At 36.9% G+C, this 13,444-nt stretch overlaps 1 non-coding gene across 1 annotated transcript; it reads left to right on the top strand.

Annotated features, from left to right (window-relative positions):
• Nucleotides 1-9,864: 9,864 nt before the first annotated feature.
• Nucleotides 9,865-9,971, top strand: LOC141688013 (small nucleolar RNA R71). Its single transcript, XR_012561484.1, has one exon. It is a non-coding gene; the product is annotated as a small nucleolar RNA R71 (small nucleolar RNA).
• Nucleotides 9,972-13,444: the final 3,473 nt, after the last annotated feature.

Genomic DNA, 13,444 nt, shown 5'->3' on the forward strand with positions numbered 1-13,444 from the left:
GTACTTGGCCGTATCACTCCTTTGTCCGACAATTCTTGTAGCTGGCTCGCCAACTCTTTCATTTCTGCTGGTGCCATCCTATATGGGGCCTTCGAAACAGGTTCCGTGCCTGGAGCAAGGTTGATCTCGAACTCGATTTATCGATCTGGCGGTAAGCCTGTTAGTTCATCTGGAAACACATCTGGAAATTCGTTGGCTACGGGAATATCTTCCATGCTGAGGTTGTCCCTTTCTGAATCCACTACATAAGCTAGGAATGACTCGCAACCTTTCCTAAGCAGCTTCTTAGCCTGGACGATTGTAAGAAATAGTCGCTCTTGCCTATGTCCCTTAAATACTACTTTCTCTCCACTCCCCGTCTTTAAGTACGCCTTCTTGGACTTACAATTAATCTGAGCATTATTCTTCCCTAACCAATCCATGCCTAAGATTATATCGAACTCCCCCAACTTGAAGAGTATCAAGTCGGCTAAAAATTTATGTCCCGAGATATCAATCTCACATTTAGGACATATTTGACTCACAGGAACCTTCTCTTGATTCGCAATTACCATATTTACTACCTCGTTCATAACCATTTTATCACATTAAAGTTTATCAACAAAAGTTTCTGATATGAAAGATCTCGTTGCTCCAGAATCAATCAATACTTTAGCTTCGATATTATTTAGTAAAAGTGTACCTGCTATCACCTCAGAATTCTAAACAGCGTCCTTCATTTTTAAATCGAATGTCCTCGCTGTTGCTTGCGGAGTTGTTGTAGGTGGTGGAGGTAAGGCCAATACCTTAGTTGGCACGCTTGCACTAGTACTTGCCACGTTCATCAGAGCTTTGACTGGTCCGGTTGACTTGCACTCTCTAGCTATGTGTCCAGTCTTTCTACACTTGTTACATGTAACTCGCGGCTTCGGCATCTTACACTTGTTGGCCAAATGTCCCTTCTGGTTGCATCTATAGCATGTCATGCTCAGCCTATTACACACTCCGGGGTGCTTTCTTCCACAATGCTTGCATTCTGGTCTCTGAAATTTGTTTTCTCCAACTTGTCCTTGGCTTGCCTGGTTGTTCCCCTTTGATTCTTGTCTTTTGTTCAAATTTCCCTTCTTCTAAAAATTTCCGCCTTTATGGAATCCAATCTTTTTCACATTCCTGTCTTGTGAGTTTCCAGCTTCAGACTTTTCTCCATAAAATGGAACATTCCTCTTCTTGTTATCCCTTTCCTTCCTTGACTGCATCCAATTACTCTCAATCAGAGCAGCTTTCTGTACTACTCCTGCATAAGTATCAAGCTCAAACATAGCCACTTTATCTCTGATCCAAGACTCTAGTCCTTGTTGGAATCTCTTTGCTTTTTCCTCCTCACTGTTGGTATACTTTGTCACAAATCTTGATAGCTCTGTAAACTTCTTCTCATATTCCAATATAGACATACTCCCTTGCTTCAATTCAAGAAATTTATGCTCCATCTGATTCTGCATGTACTTGGGGTAATACTTTTCCAGAAATAACTTCTTAAATCTTTCCCAAGAAACTTGTTAATTTGCTTCCATAGCTTTCACTGAATCCCACCAATAGATGACTTCGCCCTTCAGGAAGTAAGTAGCATATGGTGTCTTCTGATCATCCCCTAACTGTACCAATTCAAAAGCTCTTTCCATTTCCTTAATCCATGTGTTAGCTATTACTAGATCAGTGGTATCATGAAATGCAGGTGGATTAACATTCTGAAAAGCTTTAAAAGTAACAACTTGTCGAGGTGGTTCTGGTGGATCAGGTGGTTGGTGTGGTTCACGGTTATCTTGGTTTTCAAATTGTTGTTAGAGTTCTTTGTTATTGAGCTATATCATTTGTTTGATGTTGTAAGGTTTCCAGTAATCGAAGAATATTAGGATCTGTGGTAGATGTGGTTGTTGGGTTCTTCCTTTTGGGTGGCATGATCCTGAAATAAAAGTTATATCAAAACAGGTATGAACAATGAGATAATTCGAGGGTGTCACATGGCATTCTTGTTCACATATGAGGTCAAGTTTCAAATTAAACGAATAGGGTGATGCATATAAAGGCGTAAAATAAACAATTAAAAGCAAACAGAACGATAGTGCATAATAATTGAAATTTAAAGGTCAAGATACATCAAGATTAGAATAAAGTCTGAATCAAGGAATAACATGCTTATTTGAAGGAAACAACAGGGAATTCTACAAAGTCCGATAATACAATAACATGAATGGTAGATAATGCAAAGAACCGAGGCCCCACTCCGTCAGAACGGGGTTTGGTAGTCTTCTCCTCTCGAACCGTCTTTACAATACTCTGGAGCTCATCCGCAATCATCTGGAGGGTATACTGGCTGGTACGGTCTCGGTGTGATGGCATCTCCTCAAGCTTAGTTTTGACGTACTGAACCAAAGTCTCAAGTCTCGCAGTCATCTTCTCCTTAGGCTTCCCTTCATAGTTTCGGCTGTCCGGAAATATGTTCTTCAATCGGTCTAACAGTCGGTCGTACTTTCCCTGAAGCATGTCGAACTCGCGCCTCAACTAAGCATATACAAAGAAAGCAATAGTGTCAGCCGACCCAGAGGATGACAAGGAATGCGCCATTTCCTGACAAACAATACATAGATATATATAATAGGAGTATTAATGATAGATTCGCTTAACCTATCTTACAGTTTAGGGTTTGGAACAGCCCAACACTATTAACTATTATAACATGATTTCTAATATCGAGTCCTCACACAAAATGATCACTAAACTACCTGAGCTCGGACATATGCATCGGCATCACAAGTTTTACGCGCTGTCTGCTTGAATCTAACCATATCTGCTAGCTGAAATTTCAGGGTGAAAGCAAGTAGTGAGCCAAATGCTCAACAAGCGCTATATAATTCAATACATAAATCAAGATATATGTATAACAATGAGAAAGTAAAGCCAATAATAACAAGAGATAAACTTTTAAGTGATGGCATCATTTATTTGTAACAAAACAATTCAAAACCATTTCTTTATCAAAATTATTTTATGACGCTACGGATTACAGCCGGTGATCAGCCGCGAAGTAATCCCGAACCTCACTGGGTTCTAGAACATTAATGGGATCCCTAGGCAACTTTTAAGCCTACAAATTAAGGGCGGAAAGGACTTGCGTCTCAGTCCAGATCAACTAATTTAAGAAAACATTTGTCCCCCTTTGGGACTGGAAATCAAATCTTAACCTTTTTATTTTTAAAAACTGATGCCAATTGTTAATTAACTATTTAAACAGTAAAAAATTTTAACAAAGTTTTAGACTAACTCCGAAGTACTGGGAAACAAGATCCACTAAATTCAAGGCCATGATCCACTAGACTATACTTTATCAAGAGAAATTGCAAGGTTTCCATTTACAAGGATTTTGACAGTGAGATTTAGCAAGGTTATCGGATAGTATGAAAGAACAAAGTCAAACTAGGTCCAAGGTAATGGCTCCAGATAAGACATAGGTATTAAGGTATAAAGAAGGTGATCATTAATGGTTCCAAATAAGATTTAGGTATCAAAATATAGAGAAAGTGGGCATCAGCTCAAGGTACAACAGAGTATCATGCTTTAGGGAAAGGATAGGGTTGTCAAACAATTATGAACAATCGTTAGGGAATAACTGATTTTTAGGTATCAAGACAATGTTACTGGGTATAACTTGCACATGGTTCAACATCATAATTACTTTGGTATACTATTATGATAGGACTTTGGATTTACTTGCATAGCAATCTTCAAGTAAAGTTAAACTACTCGAAATAAATACTTGAGGGTTCATGTCATTTTCATATACTACGGATATAGATTCGAAACCACTTGGTTCATGTATATCAAGGTGAATTAAAATACTCGCATCGTATATATATGAACTAGTTATCACACACTTGCAGTGTAAATGAAAGAGGCAGATTGAATCACTTGCCTTGAGAAGGCTTGACTTGACTGGAAGGTAGGAGCAACTGGAAGCTTTACTCGAATTTTATGGCAAGTTTACCCTCGTCTCGAGATCCTACATAAATAATAATAATCTCATTATAATATATTCTCACCAACTCAACCTATTTGTATACATAAATTAAACATACTGGCACTTAAGCCTATAAACGCACATATTTACAATCACCTTATAAGCATATTAGTACACATAGCCACATATGCTCACATACCACATTTAAGTACAAAATAATATAACACCCACTATATTGCATCACTAGGCTTCGACGATCTCACTCCACTTACTTAAGTCACTTCGTCGCTATACTAGACAAATCCCCAAATTTTGACCTCCTAACACGATGAGCCTTTACTAAACCATTCAATTCCTATTGACCCTGACTTGGGACTTTCACTATACTGACTATAAGCTATCTATCATCCATGGTGGTCAACCAAATCTTCACTCATAAGTGCTCTAAAACTATGTGACAAGTGAATGTGCTCAATATAGTAAATTTCAGAATGACATCTATGGTTTCTTAGGTGCATTTGACACTCTTATACTTCAATTTTACCTTCAAAACTTCTACACTAAACTCTTCTGATCATAAGGCAACTACTAAACTTGATGTGGCTCAAGGGCCTAGCTTGGGCCTCCCTAGGCCTAAGCTCAAAGTCCATGATTCCCCTGTTTCTCTGGGCAGAAAAGGTCCTGACTTGAACTAACTTGTGACACATGATTCTAACCCAAATCATCTGATCTATGGCTGTAAAAAGTCCTCTTACACTCCCTCTAACTAAGACCCAACAGGGCCTAATGAGGGCCTACCTATAACATGGTCAAAACTTCCTAATTCTAAGTTGCAACAAAACTGTCCCCTGCTGGACAGATTTTATGTTTCCACTCGTGCACCTAACGAAACATCTTATAAATCTCTAACAAACACCTAAAACCTATTGTATACTCCTAGTGTTAGCTTCTGGTGGCTTGGGCCTCAAAGTGCACAACAATGACAAGGTCGAATCTCATTCTAAACCTCATGGTACCAAACTGATTTTCTGCAGAATCAAATGCTCTCCTTTTTATCATGATTCTTACTTGACAAACCAAACCAACAACAACCAAAACCCTAACCAAACTTCAACCAAGGTGATATACTGAGATAAATCTCTTACACTCAATATAGGCTTAGTGGAGATCATCCTTACCTAAGGTGCAACATAGCAAAATAAAAGTTAACACATTACACAAATTACAAGTCATCAAGTTTTCAAAAAGAACAATTTATATCTTCTGCATATATATTCGAATTAACATCACATACAAAGGAGCACATATCAAGATCAATATATTAATCCTACTGAAATTAAAGCTTACTAACAAAAGCAATCCAAATGATCAAGAACTTTCGAAAATCAAGAGTTGATTTCTATACATGCATGCCTTCGAATATTCATGCCAAAACAACATGATTTCCAAAATAAATTTTATCATAAAATCAACATGCAAGCATAGCATAAACTATAACTAAATGATCACTTAGCATGCAAAGGGTTTTATCAAGTTTTTACTACAAAATTCATGTTATCATCACAAAAATACACAAAAATGAAACAAGGCAACAAAACACCACTAAGAACCATTCATTCGGCTCCCTCAAGGTCATGGCCGAATGAAATGGAAGGAAAATGACCATTAAAATCAAGAGCCCCATTCTCATGACTTGGCATTTCACCATTCCTTGTAGTTCCCTCAATAATACAACCTTAAATCCATGAGAATCAATATTGTACTTAGAGTTCCAACTAAAACTATGCCATGCAAGATCAAAACTTAAACTTTTTACTCAAACTTCTTTGGATTATATATGATCAAGATGTAGGAAGTAACATTTACTTGAATGGAAGTTAGGTGCTTGAATAAAGAATGAAGAAAATGGAGGGGGTAGGGCTTCGGCCAAAAAGCCGAGAGGAAGGAGCCGAGAGGGAGGTGAGGGTGGAGTGTGGAGTGAATAAAATGATCCTCTCATTTTGTGCTTGGTTTTATGGTTTTGATTGACTAAAAGAAGTGAGTGGAAATGAGAATTTATAAGAGTAACCTTCCAACATAGTTAGGTCATTTTGCATGCAAGGTCAAGGAGGTAATTTGGCTAACAAAATGTGAGTTAGTGGGGTTGGAAATGTCTTCTTTGCCCTTTAGTTGAATGGAAGAGTATTTGCATGCAAGGGTTTCCATGTAATTTGCTAATTACTAAGCAACTAATTTTTAAAGATTTATTTTTATAAAATAAAATAAAAGTTCAAAAATTATAAAAATTGTACCATAAAATAACTTGGATTTTTAGAAATTTTATGAGATCACTTTTGAAATTTGTGAGTGAAATAATTCTTAAAAGATAATTTTCCAAGGTATAGAATATTCTTTATAAATCAAAAATAAGGGCAATTAATAAAACCCTTGCTTTGAAAAAAATTTATATACTACATAAAACAATTTATAATGTAGCATATTTCATTCATACGTACAATCATTAAGTATATCTAATATTGGCTCTAATATTATACAGAGTTTGCAAATAATAATATTACACAAAATGTCGGTCGTAACAGACATCCTTCTTGTTCATCTTGCTGTTTGTTGTGATCTTTACACTCTTTGTACTTCAAGAGCTTGCTCTGATACCAATTGTTATTCCCTAACAATACAACAAGAATTACAGAAGGGGGTTGAATGTAATTCTGACTTCTTTTTCAAGATTTTAAAATAGTTCTTACTCGATAATATATAAGTGTTTGATTTGCAGAGTGCGGAATAAATAATTTATATGAATCAAAACACAAATTAATAAAAACACAAGCTTTTAAAATTTTCTAGTGGATTTGAAAGTATCCACCAGATATATATATATATCGAATGAGAACCCTGTGAAGCTTGAATAGCTCACTGCTTCTTACAAGTAGAACAACTAAACTTACAGAGAAATGCTACAGAGTACAGCTTGAAAATGTTTCTCTGAAAATGTGTGTGCTTAGTTGATTGTTCTACTAGCTACACATGGTTTATATATCACCAAGTTTACATGACAATAAGACAAGATAATAAAACAAAACATATCTAGTCTAACTCCATGCTACTTCACTACTCTATTCCAGCATCTTTGAATATATTCATAATAGCATGGAAATGGTAATGCTTCTTTGTTCTCTAATTCCTGCTTAACAAGCTGCCACATTCCTTTTGCAAACACCCAACGCACGTGACTGTGTTGTCACTATCAACAAATATTTGAATTTTATCATCTGTCGGGTACATGCTTGTCATCTGTCGGGTAGCTTTTTTGATCATCCGTCGGGTAGCTTTGTTGATCATCCGTCGGATAGCTATTTATCACTTGACTCCATTTCACTTATATAGAATTATAAGACATCTCATATTTACAATTAATCAACTTATTCTGCATATCTACCGGTAGTCAACATGACTCATATGTTCCTACAGAATTTACATAACGTTATTTGCAGAAATGTGCTACAATACTTATTTGTTACATAAGCTACTCACCCGATGGATGTCAAATCATCATCCGTCGGGACTATATTGAATCATCTGTCGGGACTATATTTGGTCATCCGTTGAGTGCTACAAAATTTCACTAATTTAAATCTACTAAGCTGTTTTGTTTAATTTATCATCAAGTTTACAACATATTCCTAACATTTTGGCACACATTGAACCGGGCTTACCCATGAACTGTCAGAAATAGGATAGATGATCCCTGCATCTAGCCACTTAAGAATTTCCTTCTTCACTACTTCCTTCATGATCGGATTAAGTCTTCTTTGCTGCTCGACCGTAGGATTGCTACCTTCCTCTAGCACATTTTTATGCATGCAATAAGAAGGGATGATTCCCTTGATATCTGTTATAGTCCAACCAATTGCCGATTTGAACTCTCTCAGAATTCTCAGAAGCTTTTCCTCGTCATTACCTGAAAGGTTAGATGCAATAATAACAGGCAAAGTAGATGCATCACCTAAAAACGCATATCTCAAATGCTCAGGTAAAGGCTTAAGCTCAAGAGTGGGAGCTTCCTCAATAGATGGCTTGAGGCATTCAGGAGCTTTTTTCAATTCCTCCATTCCAAGCGATTCAAAAGGCATATCAATCTTCCTCTTCCAGGGAGAAGCATTCAAATATTGTAATTGTTCTTCACCTTCATCATCTTCATTATCTGAATTTCCCAATAAGGCTTTTTCTAAGGCATCGGACCTTAGCAATTGATTAAGTTCTGAAGTAACCACAGAATTGACCAACTCCACCTTTAAGCACTCCTCATTTTCTGTAGGAAATTTCATAGCATTGAACACAGTAAAAGTGACATCCCGATCCAGCACTCGCATTGTGAGCTCACCTTTCTGCACATCTATCAAGGTTTGGCCAGTCGCCAAGAAAGGTCTTCCCAAGATTATGGGAATCTTCTTATCCTCCTCGAAATCAAGAATAATAAAATCAGTAGGGAAGATGATTTTATTAACCTTGACCAAGACATCATCCACAATACCTCGCAGATATGTAATAGAACGGTCGGCCAATTACAAAGTCATATAAGTTGGTTTTGGATCAGGTAAGTCCAACTGCTTGAAGATTGACAAAGGCATCAGATTGATGCTAGCTCCCAAGTCACATAAGCATCTGTCAAAAGACATTTTTCCAATAGTACACGGAATAGTGAAGCTTTCTAGATCTTTAAGCTTCGGAGGCAACTTCTGTTGCAGCACAACACTTCATTCCTCCGTGAGAGCGACTGTCTCTAAATCATCTAGCTTCACTTTCCGAGAGAGAATACCTTTCATAAACTTTGTGTAACTAGGTATCTGCTCAAGAGCCTCAGCGAAAGGTATGTTGATATGAAGTTTCTTGAACACCTCCAAAAACTTCTCAAATTGGTTGTCCAACTTTTTCTTCTGCATCCGCTTAGGAAAAGGCGGTGGAGGATAGATCTGTTTCTCCCCTGTATTACCCTCAGGAAGAGTGTACTCAACAGTAGTCTTCCTTGGTTCCACTTCTACTTCCTGCTGCTCTACTTCTTTCTCAGCCCCAGATTCTTCAGTCAACGCTTGAGTTTGTTCGGGATTTGCAACCTTTCCAGACCACAAAGTGATGGCCTTTACCTGCTCCTTAGCTTCCCTTTTTCCTGGCACTTCAGTGTCACTAGGTAGTGTACCAGGATGATGATTTAGCAAGGCATTGGTAATTTGCCCAATTTGATTTTCCAAGGTCTTCATAGAAACAGCTTGACTCTTGCACATAAGCTTCAACTCCTCTAATTCAGATTTTTCATTAGCTTGTTGCAGCTGAAGTTGCTGTCTTGGTGCATATTTCAGTTGCTGAAAACCAGGGGGTTGTACTGCTTAGCTGGATACTGCTGATAAGGTTGTTGAACCGCATTCTGAGCGTTGCTCCCACTGAAATTAGGATGATTGCGGTTGTTGGGATGATAAGTGGCTAGCACAGGTTGATGTGAAGGCTAAAAGTTTCTCACGAACTGAGCTAAATTACTAGAAATTACGCACTGATCAGTCTCATGGGCACCAGCACAAAGCTCACAGACACTAGCGATTTGATTAACCCCATAATAAGCCAAAGTGTCCACCTTTATCGTTAAAGCCTTATATTGGGCAGCTATAACAGTTGTTGCATCCAACTCTAGAATTCCTGCTACTTTTCCCTGAGTCAGTATCTAAGAAGGATTTTGGTACTCATTAGAAGCCATCAGTTCAATCAATTCATAGGCTTCATCATAGCTCTTAGCCCACAAGGCTCCTCCTGATGCTGCATCGAGCATGGGTCTAGAAGTAGCACCCAATCCATTGTAGAAACAATTAATAATCATCCAATCAGGCATGCCATGGTGAGGGCACTTCCTTAGCATCTCCTTATATCGATCTTAAGCCTCACACAGAGATTCTCCAGTTTGCTGAGCAAACTGAGAAAGAACATTCCTGATTGCAGCAGTCTTCGCCAAAGGGAAGAATTTAGTGAGAAAATTTTGAGCAAGATCTTCCCAAGTGGTGATAGACCCTACTGGTAGAGAATGTAACCAACACTTAGCTTTGTCCCTCATAGAGAATGGGAAGAGTCGCAGCTTGATAGCATCTTCAGTCACATCATTGAACTTGAAAGTGTCGCAGATCTCGATGAAATCCCTGATGTGCATGTTGGGGTCTTTAGTAGGAGAACCCAAAACTGAACTGAGTTCTGTATCATCTGAATCGTGCTTGACTTGATCTCAAAAGTGTTAGCCCTGATGGTTGGCCTGATGATGCTTGATTGAATGTCATTGATCTTAGGCTGAGAATAGTCCATCAAAGCCTTAGGATTTTCTGCTTGATCTCCCATCTCTACTAAAACTGGTTCCTCGACTTTCTCTTCTTCTTCTATCTTCTTTTCTTCTTCAAAAACTTCCTTTCGAACCACCACAAATTCCTCCTCGGCTTTATCCAGTGTTCTCTTACGAGTACACGAACGCGTATGCATACACCCTCACTATAGTACCTGAAATAAGACAAGGAAACAAATAAGTAACAATGTCTGAGTCTATGAACTTTAACGACCACTGATGGAAAACACATAAACTAAAAATTAACACTTCAGTCCCCGGCAGCGGCGCCAAAAACTTGTTAGTTGCTAAACACGCGCTAATAATACACGCAAGTATAAGCGTTCGCAAGTAGTATAAGATATAAATCAGATTCATTCCCACAGAGACTGGCTTGGTTAACTAATTAATTTATGCACTTAAGCAACAATGTATAATTATTATTCAATGCTAAGACAATAATAAATTGAGGTTGATTATAACTAAGAATTAAACTAACAATTATAACTAAGGGAATAAGATTGATTGAATTAATATATATGACAAACATGGGATTCTAACTTCATTAAATACTTTATTCAATAGCCTTTTCATTCTTAACCTTAGCATGTAATGGTGATGCCACTAATCAGATAACACGAAACTGATAAACGCCAACTTTTATTGCACGAATACCATACTACCAGACATCCATAAAATAGATAGAAGATGAATATACACCAATTATATTGAGACCCTATATATCTATAGAATTTGACAACATAACGGTTTAAGCACAAGTTATCTATCTTGATTACATAGAGCAAGTAAGATGGTTAAAATTACCCACGAATCATGCAGAACAAATACATGAACCTATGCTAACATGGAAAGTTCTAAATCTTTAAATTCACTTTCGCTTCATTAAGAATTAACACACTATCTTATAAGTTCGCAACGCTCATAAGACGAATAAGCACAACAAATACTAGGTTATCATACAATCACCACACACTAAGGTATCGAAACAATTTAACTAAAGAAATCCATAAATAAATCCGCTAGAACCCTACGATAATGATTAGCCCATAATCAGACTCATCATCAACGTGGGTTCCGATGAAAGCATGGTATAATAAACGTAGTCTTTATAACGAATACTCAAACAAAGTTAACACAAGAGTATAGGTTCAACAAAACAAGAAACAAGCATCCAAGATTACAACTCAAAACAAAGATTCCCAAGAATAAACTAGATCATCTTCGCCTTTGTTGAATTGTGCTATAAGTCTCCTGCTGTAACACCCCCAAATCCGGGGCCGGAGATCTACATTTTCACGAGTTCCATTTACCTTAATAACACCCAATCTTAATAAACAACCAACTACTTCGTACTGTGACCCCACAATAAACACACACACCACAACTTATAGTCTCAGAGATGAATGCCAAAATAACACAAGTCATTTTATTCCACAATTATAAGTCATTATACCTCAAAAGGGTTTCTGAATAAATTTATATTTCTTTGCCATTATTGCAATTCATAAAGATACACAAGTCTGGTACATCAAAAGTTGAAAGCCTAGCCTGTTGATAGTTCCTACCTCAGCTACAGCGGCATCAACGCCTATAGGAAATTGTGGAATATTTCCTATCCGCTCACGAATTGGGAGCCTGGTCCTGTTCATCTTGTCTATCTGTTGTTGTGTGATGAAAGAAGAAAGCAAGGATGAGCAACAAGCCCACCGAAATAATATGTATAATAATTAACAATATATGAGCATTCTCATAGTACTCATGAAAGTCTTGGTCAAGAAGAAATGAACCAAGTTGATATCTTAACGCGACCAAGTCGCAAAATATTAAGTATATATGTATATATACTTTTCAAAATTTTTGAAATCCTCTGACATGTATAATATACATAGAGTTCCAGTTTATAACTGTATAAAAATATCGTTGCAAGGTGATCTCATATATCTAACCTTGTCTCAACATTTTTCTGAAAATCTTTGTCATGCATAAGATAATCATTAACTAGATATAAGTTAAAAAGATGAAGTTACAAGATACTCCAATATACTTATATCTTTCCGAATACTACACGAACTACCACCGTTCAAGCTATAATCAGTTTCAAAAGTTCGTCACATAGATGAGACTACAAGATAAGACTTGAATATATTCAATATTTGAAATATCATTTGAAAGAATGAAGTTACGAGATACATCATTAGTCCCGATATATATATACATATATATATACATTTCATACACTCTTCTGCTATGGAAGTATAAGCAGAGTTATCATTCCCAAGAATTTTGGAAAGAAGAAACTTTGGCATAAACTTGATATCTTGCTGATCAGGCAAAGATACCAATTAAGTCACCTTTTTTACTAGTAGATGGATGAATCCCCCACTGGTCATCACCCTGGCCGTATTAGGGCCTTATGCTGGACTGCTAGTCAGCCACTTATGCATTGATGGACTCCCACTGAGTCGCTTACACTTCCGTGGACCCCCACTGAGCCCATGTTGCTTATGCCGACGTATTTCGATTGGGCTTACTTCCCGAATGTTGGGCAAGTAATCAAACTCTTTTATCAAGTTAGCAACTTTGTTGCTCGATAAATACACCACGGAGCCGGATCCCTTAGGTTTTGAGCGAGTATTTAAATCCCCTTCGAAAGGAAGATCTTAAATCTAAAAATGAGTTTTGGGATCCGCTCTAGCTTTTAAAATCATTTTGAAGACTCCAAAACATTTTAAAGAATATTTAGAGTAATGATGATTTAATAAAATAAATCATTCCCGATATGTTAAAAAATATCTAAATATTATTATTTAAATAATATTCCCATAAGGATAATCTTTATAAAAATAATTGAAGTAGAAGGTTTAAAACTCATACTTGAAATGAATAATAAATAACAAAAGATATACTTATACGAAAGTACGATCTTTATTTGAATAATCGAAAATAAGTTTGATTATTATTCAAAACTATCGAATATACCTTATCTGATTAGTAGTTATAGAAACTATATATATATATATATATATTATACTCGGGAACATCGACTCCTTGTTTAGAAAAATATTCACCTTCGGGTCCCCTAT

This window comes from Apium graveolens, chromosome 9, assembly GCF_009905375.1.
Source record: "Apium graveolens cultivar Ventura chromosome 9, ASM990537v1, whole genome shotgun sequence".
In the NCBI taxonomy this organism is placed as follows: Eukaryota; Viridiplantae; Streptophyta; class Magnoliopsida; order Apiales; family Apiaceae; genus Apium; species Apium graveolens.